Source organism: Rattus norvegicus, chromosome 3 (assembly GCF_036323735.1).
Source record: "Rattus norvegicus strain BN/NHsdMcwi chromosome 3, GRCr8, whole genome shotgun sequence".
Lineage (NCBI taxonomy): Eukaryota > Metazoa > Chordata > Mammalia > Rodentia > Muridae > Rattus > Rattus norvegicus.
In genome coordinates, this window is record NC_086021.1 from 147,611,950 (window position 1) to 147,626,715 (window position 14,766).

Genomic DNA, 14,766 nt, shown 5'->3' on the forward strand with positions numbered 1-14,766 from the left:
TTCCTCCATGAGCTCCTCATTCTGCATGGAACTATAGGATTTAGTGCTTGTTCTGCTGAGTTCAGGCCTTGGTTTAGTCCAGTCTCTCCTTGTTATGTCCTCATTCCTCCTTTTAGGAAGGAATCTTTACTTATGTCATTGTGCTGGTTGGTTTTTATGTCAACTTGACACAAGCAAAGGCTATCTGTGAAGAAAAAGATCTTAACTGAGAAACCACCTCCATAGGATTGCCCATAGGTAAGTCTGGATGGCATTTTCTTCACTGATGTTGATCTGAGAAGGTCCAGCTTTTGGTGCCACCTATGAACAGGTGATCCCAGATATAAGAAATCAGGCCCAGAAAGCCATGAGCAAACTAGTTAGGGGCATTCTTCCACGGCCTCTGCATCCAGGTTCCTGCTCCGACTGTCTTTTGGTGGTGAACCGTCACTTGGAAGTGTAAGGTGAAATAAACCCTTTCCTCCCTGAGCTTCTTTTAGCCATTGCACTTATCACAGCAATAGAAAAAGCTAGCAGCCATCGCAAATTGGAAGGATGTAATTTGTTATTGATTTTACAGGGACTCACAATTAAAAGATACCCTTGAGTTTTAGAAGAAACTTCATACGTTTAAAAGGTGTTGATATTATTAAAGAGGATGGGACTTTAGAAGTTGAACTGAATACATTTAGCGTTATGAGATGGCCATGGGCCCATGAAGAGTCAGAGGCATTAGGTTGGGGTTTGAATGTGAAATGTCTCCAGAGGCTCCAGTGACTGAATATTTAGTACCCAGTTTGAGGTGGGTCTTGAGGTTTGAAAACCTAGTTCTATTCCCTGCCCCTTCTCTGCTTCCTGACTGCATGTACAATGTCCTATCCTTCTGCCACTGTGCTTTCTCCACCATGATAGTGGTATCTTCTTGATACCCTCCCTAAGTGGTTTCTTGTCAGGTATTTGATTGTGGCAACGAGAAAAGCAAAATCAAACAATCATCACAAAAGTAAACGAACAGAGGAAGTACCAGAACACTGACCTCTGGACGTAACATGGTTATTCCATACTGCAGTCAGAGCAAGCGTGATTACCACAGGGATCTTCATAGGATGGAGCTGGTTACGTGCTTTCATAGGGAGGGATGGAGAGGGTCATTACAGCTTCACCCGAGACACCCACCCCTCCCTGACTCATACTCTATATGACTCTGATCCAGTTGTGTGTAGTCTAGGGTGGCACTGGATTATATGAGAAAACAGAAGGTAACTGAGGGAAAAATCAACTCATGCTGCTCTGGAAGCTGTTACCTATGACACATATGTACTTGTGTGGGTGGGACTTTCAGTGATTCAGCTGTTTGAGGGTTGCCCACACTCTTGTAAGTAACCCCTCTTGCCCATGCTTCTTTAAGTAGGACCAATAAACTTTTTTTTAAGCCAAACTGAATTTAGATGAAATAATCTATTTGACCTTCATTGATGCCTTCTAACTATTCAAATAGACATTGTTCATGTCTCCCTAAGAAAAGTCATATAACAGTGATGTGATGCTGACCCATAATATTGTTTTAAGCAGGTCAACACCAAGACCTTCTCCAAGTCAAGCCTATGTAAGGCAAACATCTACACAAGGCCAATCATCTGTTCTTAGACAGATATGAGTTAAGTTGTAGTCATGGAAAAATGAGTCAACTTCTTGCCTTCAATTTAACGTTAGTAAATAAAAAATAGTCTACAGCTGTTCCTGAGTATATTCAAGACTTCTTGTCTAGGCAAAGTGAGGTGGTGGCTCGGGATAAAGTGATTCCTACGGAAGCATGAGGACCTGAGTTCTGATGCCCAGTAAATTGTTATTCCTCACTTCAAACTTAGTCGCATGTACTTAGTAACACAACATTTGGGTTAGTGTTCAGAATTCATTGGACTGACCTTCTGTTTCATAGAGAAATTGGCTGGGATAATTCAGATTGAAGGTTCAACATGAACTTGTCTGCAGGAAGAACATTTGGTGCTGGTTGTTAGCCAGTAGCCTGACCAAGGCCGCCTTCACATCTGCTCATTCATCAGGTAAGGGAGTTTGTAGAGGGATCATTTTGAGAGAAAAGAAAAAAACCATCCAATGCTCTTAAAGCCTCTGTTGGTCAAAGCAGTGAGAAGACAGATTTCATTTAAAACCAGGGGAAATACTGTTGACAGTCACAGTGGCATGGATTGAGTCCACCCATCTGTGGAGAGCACCAACTGCATGGGTTCTCAATGGACACTTATAGAATGAAGAGATGGCTGACCTACCTGGGCATAGGGCACATAGGCTGCGCTACTAGACATAGGACTGGTGAGGTGGATCGTGCTCAAACCCTGGGAATCTCAGAGATCAGAGATCGTAGGAGTGGAGCTGTCCCCTCCTTACCTCTAGTGCCTGCTCTGGACCACATAACAACAATCACCAACAGAGAGGAACATAGTCCGTCATGTAATGCAGTGCTCAGAGTCCTTCCCCATGCAAGTAGGGCATCGTCATCACCCCAAACTGAGCCAATAGGCAACATTTACTACCTCCATCCCATCCCACGCCCCAAGGTTCATATAGTCCCTGTCCGCACAGAATAAAGCACACACGTTATTTCACCAAGGATTGTCCGAGAGTGGTGTCTTTACTGAGCTTAGGGAAAAGCGCTCTCTCTCTCTCTCTCTCTCTCTCTCTCTCTCTCTCTCTCTCTCTCTCTCTCTCTCTCAGCATTCATTGTTGGATCATGGATCCTCCTGGCTGGCCGGGCTCTGGATGCCTGCAGAGGCTCACATCAGAGCTGCTACTTCACTATCAAGCAACCTGGGGCCCAGTTCTCTGCCCCAAGCAGGCCGCCCCAACCTCTACACTCCTCTCTTAAGAGCTGTAACACTGAGGGTGGGGGAAAAGAGCTGTAACACTCCCGGCATTCCCAGCCCTACCAGAGTCCTATTCATCCTACTTATCCCTCCTCAGTCTGGGTCTGGCATATAGAGACATATAACGCCCAGAGGGAAGGGGGAAGACTGTGGATAACACTTAGGGCTCAGAGCCACTGAGAGAGTGCAGACCGGACAAGACTGTACATCTGCTGGCCTTCATCTGGATTGGTGAGACGAGACAGTGAATGGTTCTGAACCTGGCGATCAATTAACTGGGCTCAAATTGAGGCCCTGCCATCTACTGTTTGAGTTTAAGAAATCCATGGAATCTTTAGGTACTTGCTCTTGTATTTGAAAAACAAAGAGAAAGATAGTTGCAGGGAGATTAAACTAGTTAACTCAGTTAACCCACGGCAAGTGCTCTGTGACATACTAAGAAATATGTATTCGGTATAACTATGCTATCAATTTGGTTAGCTGGCTTCTGGCGATGCAGCCACAGATCATTAATACCTATCAAAGCTCTGGCACCATGGCCACTAGCGAAGGGGCAGAGGCTAATAGGACCTGCAGTAGCCCAAGTCAGATAGCACCGGCCCAGCTAATGCAAATTTCCTTCTGCCAATTAGCCTAGCAAAGGGAAAGCCTGGATTATGAAGTCTGAAACAGACCTAAGAGGGACCAATGAGGAATCACAACAGAAACAGTTGTGTCCATTAGAGGACAGCTTGAAGTGCTTTGCTCTGCTGTTCACTAGTGCTGTGTGCACAGCATTTCCCATGACCAAATTAGAACTAGACTTTCCTTTTGTGTTTTTCTGTAATTCTTCAATTCTTTTGATAATTTCAAGTGTGTATACTAATGTGATTTGAGCATTTTCAGTCCCCATTCCTCTCTCATTTCTACCCTCCTGACGAACTCCCATTTTCTTTTCAGCAAGTTCCATGCCAACTTACATGTTTTTAAAGGTTTTAATTGGTTCTTTGTGAGTTTCACACCATGCACTTGAATCCCACTCATCTCCCCCCCCCACACTCATCCTTGCCCTCCAACCCTGCAACCTCCTCCACAAGTGAGGAAAAAATCTCGTGGTGGTGTGTCCAGCAGTAGATTTTGCCTACACTTCTATGCTTGCAGAGAGTCATGGCCATGAGCTGTTGGTTTGGTATGAGGCCTCTGACTTCTGCTATACTATCAATAATGAAACCTTACTGGGATTTCCCCAGGGTATCCTGCTGTTGCCTTGTGTCATAGAGATCATGTAGTCAGGCAGGAGAGCTGGCCCCAGGATTGTGAGTGGGAGAAGTGGCCCAGTCCTTCACTGGCTACAATACTCAAGAGAGTGGGTCCTGCACCTTTTGTCTGCAGGGTGTGAGCTGGCCCTGATTAGAGGGATGGGGGTTGTTACAGCATTGGATGGGCAAGCTGGGGCAGGGCAGGAGAGCTCGCCCCACCCTGGTAGTATGGACGCAGGAGAGCTGATGGGCTGATAGCTCAGATACTTCTCAGACCCAGATCTAGGACTTTGAATTGGCCCACGCCAACATCTACTCCATGGTGGAGTATATGAAGTGTCCATTCCCACTCCTATTTTCGTGTGTGTGTGTGTGTGTGTGTGTGTGTGTGTGTGTGTGTGAGAGAGAGAGAGAGAGAGAGAGAGAGAGAGAGAGAGAGAGAGAGAGAGAGATGGGGGGACAACTGGGTTTAACTAAAGTTGTTTGTATTAACAAGGGTTATTTACTGCAGCACTCGCAACATGACAGTAGCTACACAACTGAAGAAAATTCCATTCCTTCCCTGGCAACCATCACCTACCACAGCTCCTCAGGGAAGAGAGCAAACTCGTGAGAGCCAGCCTATCACAGAATGTTTAGAGATTTGTGCAGGACTTGGGCGGGTAACCACAGCTACTGTGAGTTCAGTCATGCCATGTCGAATAGACAGCATCTCACAGCTCTCCTCTTCCCACCCCTCTCATCTGAAACTTCCCCTGAGTCTCAGAGGAGGTGATGTGATGTCTTCTTTAGGGCTGAACACTCAGGAGCTGCTTAATTTCCACACTTCGACCCATTATGAGTCTCTGCATTAATCATCTCCAACCTCAAACACAAGTCTGTCCTACCAAGGCATAGAGAAACACAAATCTATGAGGATAAATATAAGCATTTCCAAGGCAGTTACCATATCCATCTCTCAGAACAAGTAAGTTCTCTCTGAGGGCCTATAGCCTCACCAGCTATGGGATTTTGACCAGGTTTAGACTACCAGGTATGGGTTTCCTCCTGTGGAACAGACTTCAAATTCACAAAGAAAGCATCCTTTCTAAATCAGCATGATCCCCAAGCCTTTGTCACACCACGCCTTGCTGTGCCTGTGGATAGTAGTCCTCCTTTCTCAGTGGAGACATTTCAAAAATGTCCTAGCAGGCGCCTCAAAACTATAGATAACACTGAACCATGTGCATAGTTTATTCCTATACATACATGCTCTCGATAAAATTAAATTTATATGTTATGAACAATAAAATATTGACACATTTCTAGAGGTGAGAGGGCTCAGAAGCATACACAGAGACCACCAAGGTTCAGCAATAAGGAAGAGAAATTGTCAAAGAACAATTCCTGACCAGGAAGCCAGGGAGGTGTTGGGAGACCAGAAGCAGGAAGAGTCGAAGAATCCAAGTGAATTAAGTCTGCGATCTTTATCATTTACTATTAGTACCCCTCCTCCTTATCTATAAGCATTCCTTTAAGCAGTGTTGGTACCACCTCTCTTCAACAGTGTATCATTCCCAGACCTGCTGAAAATCTATTTATATTGTTTTCAGACCATCTTGCCAGACACCTATGGAGATAACACTCCCTCCCAACTTGTCCAGGGAAAGATCAGCCAAAAACAAATCTTCCCTCTATAAAGGATTTATTCAAATAACATATTTCCACTCTTCATTCACCTAGCATCGATTTCCCTGTAGGAATCACAGCCTATTTAATGGACATGTGGTTCCTAGAAGAAACGTGGATACAAAGAGCAGACTTCCAGGTGAGTACTGAACAGCGTTTCCTCCTTTTCTTGTAAACTTAACATTGCTCTTACAATCAAGAAGGGTTTACCTTCTTGGATACACACCCGAATGTAATTGAGATCAGCTATGAAAACCACTGAACAAGTAAACACTGATTGTAGGAGCAGGAGTACTAAATGTCACCACCTCCCAGCTCTTGCTAAACCTTGGGAGTTGTAACTAATCAGTTAGTAACATTGAAAGGCTCCTTTTATGGAGGCTTCCCTACAATCAATGAACTCATTTTATGTAAATATTTAGCCAGGCAATAAACTGGACGGCCTATATTACTCAACAGCAGCCTTTAAAGGCCCTCCCGATTTATATACACAGCATTTTGGTAGAGCTATACATTTTACATGCATGACATGGTTAGCGATAAATATACCAGAGTAGGTCAAACCCTATTTGGTTCTCTGCTTTTAACTGTCTTGGGCCTTGTGTGTTTCTTTAATCAGTTGGATGATTTAGATAAACAACATGTATTAGTCTTTGGAAGTATAACATGCCTTGAACTTTTTCCAGATATTCATTCCCATTCATCATCATAATAGTTGTTCCCCCTTGGCTATCATTAAGATTAGAAATGTCCCTGGACCATTTAATGATATTCCAGAAGACTGGACAGACTTTTCATGCCTTGATGAATTGCGATCATTCAGCTTAGACCAATGAAACTGGATATCCTTTAATGTGCCTGATGGCTTAAGGAGTTTGGGGAAAACACTGCAGCTTCAAAATGGCTTCATAGAACAACTATCCATTGGGGAACATTCGTGACTTCTTCAAATGGTGATTAATGAGTTAGTATCTAATCTAATCTAATAGCTAACTACAATGGATATTCTGTGTCTATAACGCTAAATATGGTTTCCTCTAGTCAGTAAGTAACTCACTAGAATCCTTATGAAATGATTTTTTAAACTCTACTTAGATGTCGAAGATTGAAATGACCCCGAATTGACCTTTAAATGCTCACTCTAGCATGGAGTACGCTCCTCACTAAATGGAGAAGGAAACATTCAAAAACTCACTATTATCTTGTATTCCAGCTACTTCAGAGTAAAGAAAAACTTGCGGCATCTCCATATATCTCCTAGTGGCTACTGTGGGAACTACGACTCTCGCATGTCTGTAACACAAGCAAGCACACGTGACATTTGGTCTCACAAATACCTTGTGTCCACAGACCCCGAAACCATTACCATACCTCTGCCTTAGAACTAACTGATGACGCCAGTATCACGCTTAGATAACCTTAAATGACATATAGCTCAGTAGAACACTTACATAGTAGGAATGTAGACCTGGGGTCAAGTATCAGTACCAGCAAGATAATTTTGAAAAGTAATACAGAATCTTTTAAAATATCTTGTTTTTCAAATCAGTGTCCCTGTGTGCCTGTGTGCATATAAATGCAGGTGCCTACAAAGACCAGAAAAGGATGTCAGTTCTTCTGGAGACGGAGTTAGAGGCGGTTGTGAGCTGCCTGACCTCGGTGGTGGGAACCGAACACAGATCTTCTGGAAGAGCAGTAAGTGCTCTTAAGTCCAGCCCCTATAAATGTAATTCATCTACAAGTATTACTGAGACTACAGTGTCAGGAACAGAAATTTGGGTGTATGTATGTATGTATATATATACATACATATATATATGCAATGCATATGTGTGTATACAGATATAAATACATATAAATATATCCAAACATATTCTACACACACACACACACACACACAGAGAGAGAGAGGGAGAGAGAGAGAGAGAGAGAGAGAGAGAGAGAGAGAGAAACAGAGACATAAAGAACAAGCACACGGTGACCTGAGCGCAGACTCCTTTCGATTCTGGCTATCCCTGCAGCAGTTTTATAGTTACAGGAATATCCTCCATTTCCCCTTTTATTTGTCATTCATTCAGCGTGCTTAATAAGCCAAATGGTATCCTTGGGATACGCGAGAGAGGGAGAAACAGATAAAGGGATTTTACTCGATCGCAGGTCTTGTTTAATATAACTCCCCTCCTTTTAAAACAGCCAAATGAGTCAAACGAGATATAACTCCTGGGAGTCATGAATTGATGCTCTCATGGAATGTCACTACTGGCCTGTCAGCAGCAGAACGGTCTCCTGAGGAGGACTCGGAGGCTGCTCAGGCAGAAATACAGATAGGCATCCTTGGAAATGGATTCCAGCACTCTGACACGAGTGGAGATCAAGGGCTCTGGAGGACTGCCAGTGAGTGATCCAGGGCAAAGGAAAGCCCCCAGCTACCACCACTACCCTACCAGCCCTCCCCAAAACCATGGGCCCAGTTCTACCAGCAGCAATATTAGGAATGCTTCTCATTAAACAGCTTGAATTGAACCCTAGGCTTCCCAAACTACACTTTATTTACTCCTGTGTGTCTGAAGATAGTCTCCTTGTCTCATAAATTACATGAAAATTATACATTTGGAAAGCGATGAGTTCACAGTTCAGGCAGAACAAGGAGGCCAGCCACCTTGAGCATGGGGGAATTCTTCAGTTGCCTGCCCTCACTCCCCTGAGTCTCAAGGCCTCAACTAATAGGCCTGTAAGCGCTGCTACAATTATGTTGGTTATTTTTGATTTTATATGTACATTTGGATCCTCTATCCTTCCTTTCCTGTCTGATTTCCTCACTCCTACCTTACAGTTCCCGAGCTTGAATGTAGTGCTTTTTGCACAAGTTTTAGTTGCCATTTCTCTCCCTTTTCTTCTTGCTGTAGCTTCTATTCTACACATGACAGTGCACTAGATGTCCTGTGCTCCCTGTTCCTCATTCTGTGGCCCCATCTTCCTTAGGGTGCACAGTTAGATTAGCATATAAATCTGTTCAGTTTGCATCTTTCCCCAGATGCGCAAACCAGGAATTTCACCTTTTCATTTTGGAATCTGAAGGGTAAGAAATGTCAGCAGCCTGTCCCTACTGATGAGACACAATAGGAAGGAGGAATTTCTTACCCATTTAAAAAAATGAGTCATCTGTTTTGTTGACCATTTTTGAGTTCCTTATATATTCTGGATATCAATCCCCTGGCAGGGTACATAGCCGGCAAAGATTCCCATTCTGCGGCTACTGCTGTACCTGATTGATTGTTCTTTAACTGTGTAGAAACCTTTAAGTTTTATGAAGTCCCACTTGCTGGTTGTTGGCCTTTAATTCCTGGGGAAATGGAGCCCAATTTAGAAAGTCCTTTCCTATCCCCCTGTCATGAAGGCTACTGTCTGTTTTCTGGCAGTTTGAATGCTTCAGGTTTCATTTAGTTCTTTGGTCCACTTACAGAGTTAGTTTTCACGCAAGGTGATAGATTCATGTCTAACTTCTGCATGTGGACATCCAGTTTTCCAAGTACAAATTGTTGAAGATGCTTTTCTTTTCTCCAGAGTATGTTTTGGGGATCTTTGTCAAACATTAAATGGCTGAAGCTATGTGTACATGTGTGGGGCTTCAATTATGTCCCTTTGGTCACGTGTCTGTTTCTGTGCCAGTGCCACATTGTTTTTTATTTCTACGGCTCTACAGTCTACTTTATGTTCTGGAATGGTAATTCCTCCAGCCTTGATCTTTTTGCTCAAGGTTCGTTGGTTATCTGGTTTCTTTGGTGGTTCCATATGAATTTTAGGATAGTCTTTTTTTTTCTATTTCTGTGAAAAATGAGATGGGAATTCTGATTGGGATTGCACTGAATTGATAAATAGCTCTTAGCAGACCAATTGTTTTCACAGTGGCAGACTTGAGTAGTTTTGACAGAAAATGGCTATTTCACAGTATTGGCCGTCTGGACTTTACAGATACTTGCTTATCTATGAATTTGTTTACCACCAAACAAATTCAAAAGCAGAATGTTGCCCTTTAGATATTCCATTCTCTATTGAATTTCCAGATCTATTAAAATCAGCACAAATGAGAAATTGGTCATGTTTACACTGAATTCTAACAACACCTGAGTGTGAGGGATACTTCAGTCTTCTAGTGTTTTTCCTCTATCCCTTTCTTCAGTGGCTTAATATTTCCTTCACCTCCTTAGTTAGGAAGGTGTCCATTTCTCTCTGGGTGTTTGTGGTTATATAGAACAGCTGTTCACTTGCACAAGTTGATTCTCTATCTTTCCACATTGCTGCAGTTTAAAACATCATTTCCAGAATGTTACTAGTTGAACTTTGGGGATTTCTAATGTATAATATCATGTCCTCTGTGAGTAGGGATAGCTTGGACTTCTTTTTCCTGCTTGTATTCCTTTAATTTCCTTCTCTTACCTTGCTGCTCCAGCCAGTGCTTCGAGCACAATGAGTGGGGACAGTGGACCCCATTCCTTGTCTCCTTCCTGACGTCAGTGGGATTGCTTCTGTGTCCTTAATAATTTGTGCTTGCCAGCCAAAATAACTCTTTTGAGATTTCATCTTACCCAAATCAGAATGGCAAAAATAAGAGGACAGTGACAACAGAAGCTGGGGTGAGGATCTGTGGGGGCTGAGAAGGAAAGTCCTTACTCTCTGCTGGGATGCAGATTGCTATAGTCAGTGTGGAAATCAGTGTGCAGACTTCTCAAAAACCTAAAATTAAATCTACCATATGACCCAGCTCTACCGCTCCTTGACATAAGCCCAAGGACTTAATGTCCTGCTCTACTCACAATACTTAGGGAATGGGAACAACCGAAATGTCTGTCAGCCGATGAATGGATACTGACAACATGATGCATATATACTATGGAATGCCAGTCAGCTGTGAAGAAAAATGAAATCATGAACTTGGCAGGTAAATGGATGGAACCAGAAAGGATCTCATTGAGTAAGGTTACCTAAACCCAGAAAGACAAATGTCACATGCTTTCTCATCGGAGGTCCTTGGTTCCAAATCTTCGGATGTCAGTATATATCCTGTGGTAACTGCAGGAACCAGCAAAGTGTAAAGGAATCACTGCCAGGGTGGGGAACCATTAGAGGGGATTAGCAAATATGTGATCTGATGGGGTAAGTATGGGGCTCTAACTGGGAAGGGAGAGTGAGATACAGAAGGAGTAAGGAGGGCAAGATAACACTAAGGATTCAGAAAACCACACTATTAAAAAAAAAACTACCTGAAATTACATATAATGGGTGGGTAAGTCATTTCCCATCTGGGCTGACACGGGTCTCTCCAAGACTCAGACCATCTACCACCCCCTCCACCAAACACTTAGTAGAATGTCAAGGAGAGAGGAGGACCTTGGTGTCATATACCCATAAGAAACCATGTATCAAGCTAAGGTGAAAACTGGTGAATCGGGATCGTGGTGCAAGTCCCACAGACTCTAGCTGTTGTTAGCCAGTTCTGGTAGATTTTCTTGAATACTGTTTCTTCACTTGCTGTTACTGGTGTGTATAGTGTGAGGTATAGCTCACATGTTCCCCATTTGTACAGCTAATTGCCTCAGAAACACTTGCTACAACGATGCTTGCCGACTGCTTTGCTACAACGATGCTTGCCGACTGCTTTGCTGTGCTGTATTGGTTGAAAGTCAATTGATCATGCACTTGCATGATACTTCTCTTTCTGACCCCTCTGTTCTTTTACATTGTTCTTTTTCTTGATGTTTGTGTCAAGACCGAGACACAATCTTGAGTATTCTTTGCAGTAAGTGTTGACACCTTGTGGTGCCTGTCACTATTATTCTAGTCACAGAGGTCTTGGCTACTACCAGCCTGTATATCTCCATATATATTTTAGAATGACATGCCAGTTGTCACAGACACTAACATCTGGTAAGGATTCTGCCTTGGCAGCCATTCAGAGGATGAGAAAACAGATACAAGAGCAAGCGACCTTCCTAAGAGAACAGATAATCACCCCCACTGGTGGGGTTCTCCTCACCCTGTCCTACCCGCTCCACTTAACATCTTTTAAAAATGCAGTGCAGTTCTTACTCGCTGACATGTAAGAAAAATGATGTCCTTTGCTGCTGGATGTGTACCAACTGATTGCTGCAAAGGACAGCTAATACACACCTCCACATTTTTTCTTCCACGTCACCCTGAGGGACCTCTCAGCACTTACTGAGGACCTCAGTGTTGGGCACTTGGGACTTACAGGTATTACAGAACTGCAGAATTAGCATGTATGATAAAGCTCCACTTTCAGGGAGAATGCTCTCAAAGGGAGACACACAAACCCGACATGTTACTGTTTGTTACTGTTCTACAATAAGTTAGAGTGTAAGAAAGAAGGTGATAAGGAACGAGGTCAGGAATGAGCACTGAGAAAGGCCACTAGGACAATGAATCTTAATGGTCAAGGTCATGGGATTTAGAATCACCATGGAAACAGACCTCTGGGTTTAACTGGGAAGATCCATTCTAAATGTGAGTGGTATCATCCATGGTTTGGGGACATGGGCTGAAAGGAAATAGCAGGCCTCGCACAAGCATTCCTATGGCTCTGCTTCTTGACTGGATACAATGAGACCAGACAACTCAAGTTCCTGTCACGCCTTCCCCTTCCTCGCCACAATGCACTTTTGCCTCTCAACGTGTGAGTAAAAATCAACTCTATATTAGCTACTGCTGTGGCTATATGTTGTGCCATACCTTGCCTGAGGAGACATGACACACCATATATAAGGAAAAAACAACAGACCAAAGAAATAATGACACCAAAGTCCAAGTTGATGAATTAGTAAGTTTCTTGGAGCTATTTCTAGGAGTAGGTTTGACGAGTGACCCAAAGGCGGCTGCGGCACTGAAGGCCTTTGTCAGCATGGGTGACTGCTCAAGAGATCTTGCTGACAGAAGCAACACTTTATTGCAGCCTTAGCATACTGGGAGCTAAGGCAAGCAGATCATAAGTTTGGGGTCAGCCTGGGCTACTATAGGAAGATCCTGACTCAGAAGTATTTTCTAAGTAAAGCACAATCACACGTAATGACTGACATGCTGTAAGGAAGTCCAGGGTGGCTAGGGCAAAGTGAGCAAAGTGGGGAGGGCAGTCATAAAACATGCGGAAGCGAATCCCAGGATTTTGAAGGAATATAGAGCAAAGTACAACAAAAATTCTGAACAAAGGATTACCATGATCTTACTACTTTGGGCTCCAGTAGACAAGTGATTGTTAGGGAGAGGATGGAAGTGGTGAAGCCAGTAATTCTCCTGGCAAACAGATGGCCTTGATGGAATCAGTAGAGATGGTTTGCAGTCATACTCAGGATGTACCATAAAGCAGAGTCCATGGGACTAACTGGTGGGTTGACTGTAGAATAGGAAAGAAGATAAAAATTCATGGATGCCCAGTGAACTTCTGGTGGCTTCTGGTATTAATGCCCTTCTCCAATTCCTTCCTTTTGAACCTGTGTTGTCCCAGACGACTTGTTGTAAATGATATAACCAAAGTGATGCCAGGCCAGTCTGGACCCAAACCTTAGTCCTAAGCAGCTTCTGCTTTTATGCTCTTGAAAGTCTTGGGATACTATCTTTCAAGTTAGTGGCATGGACAGGTTACAAAGGGGAGCCCTAAGCATGCAGGAAGAATGAAACTCTGGTATGCCAGATGGGTTCAGGCTCTACGTAACCCTCCAACTTACCATAGCACACCAGGCACTATCAGCAAGAATAGCAGAATATGCCCAGAGGGAAGCCAAGCCCAGTTACAGAACCAGGAGCAAATAGGTTAAAGCTACCACAATCTGGGGTGTTTATTTAGCATGGGACTGTCAAATAGATGACCCAAGAGTTTCAGCCAGAGCACCTTGAAGATTGAGTTAGCATTAACTAGCATAGTGGGCATGGTTAACAGGTGTGGGGAAGAAATTTAAATCTTACCACTTCTACATGAAGCATGTCAAGTTTTTCTTACTCCTCTATCTCTTAAGTACTGATGACTTTTCCAGGGTTTGAAGAGACCACAGGAATGGACACTGATATAATAGTGGAAGTTAGAGGGATTATTTCAGATTTTCTTTCCCAGCTTCTGAGGCTATTAATCAGAGGAGCGTCTATGGCTATGCATGGCAGGGAATCTCTCGCCTGTCCCTGCTTTTGCTTGCTGTGGTTTTAGGGCTTTGGTAACGGCATCATGTAAAGGAGAAACCACTGAGCTCACGTTCCCTCCACATTTTCCAAAACTAGTCATGGTAAACCACCTAGGGCTTGGATGATGGCTTCTGGAAGCTGAGTGGGCTCCTTGGAGAGCAGCCCTGGCCAATGTTAGATTTAATCCTTCCTTTGGACAGCAGCTTGTGGGAAAAGAAAAACTGCCTGGTCAGTCTGGTCAGCCTATGGATCTCTCTGATCATAGACATCTGGGTTAATATCTTGTAGACCTGAACCTGAACTCTGCTGAAGAAAGACTGTGCATTACTTAGAAATTCTTTTTTTTTTTTTATCTTTACTTGGAAATTCTTATGCCCCAGAACAAATGTGAATTTAAAAGGAATAATTTTACATTGCCAAATCTTCCATTCATTCTCACTAATAGCCCATGACATCTACCCAATCATACTTTCTCTCTGGTTAACAGGATTCTATAAAAGGTTTATAAAACACACAACAATTTACTTCTTCAGGGCTCAGTCTTCTCTTGTGTCAGTGTTCCTCGGAAAGAGGAACAGCTTTCACCTAGATTGCCTTAGGAGGTCTTCCACCCAAGAACAACTTCCCTCAAAAGGCCCTGATGGTCCTCCTATAGAGCTCTGACTGAACTTAAACTTGTGATCCTCCTGCTTTGGTCTCTTGCATGCTCACTGCTGAGATCAAGAGCATGTGCTACCATGCCCAGCTTGAAAGACGCCATCTCAAAGTGAGTTTCATATGAGGTTGTTATTACGTGGTCATTCATGGCATCCTAC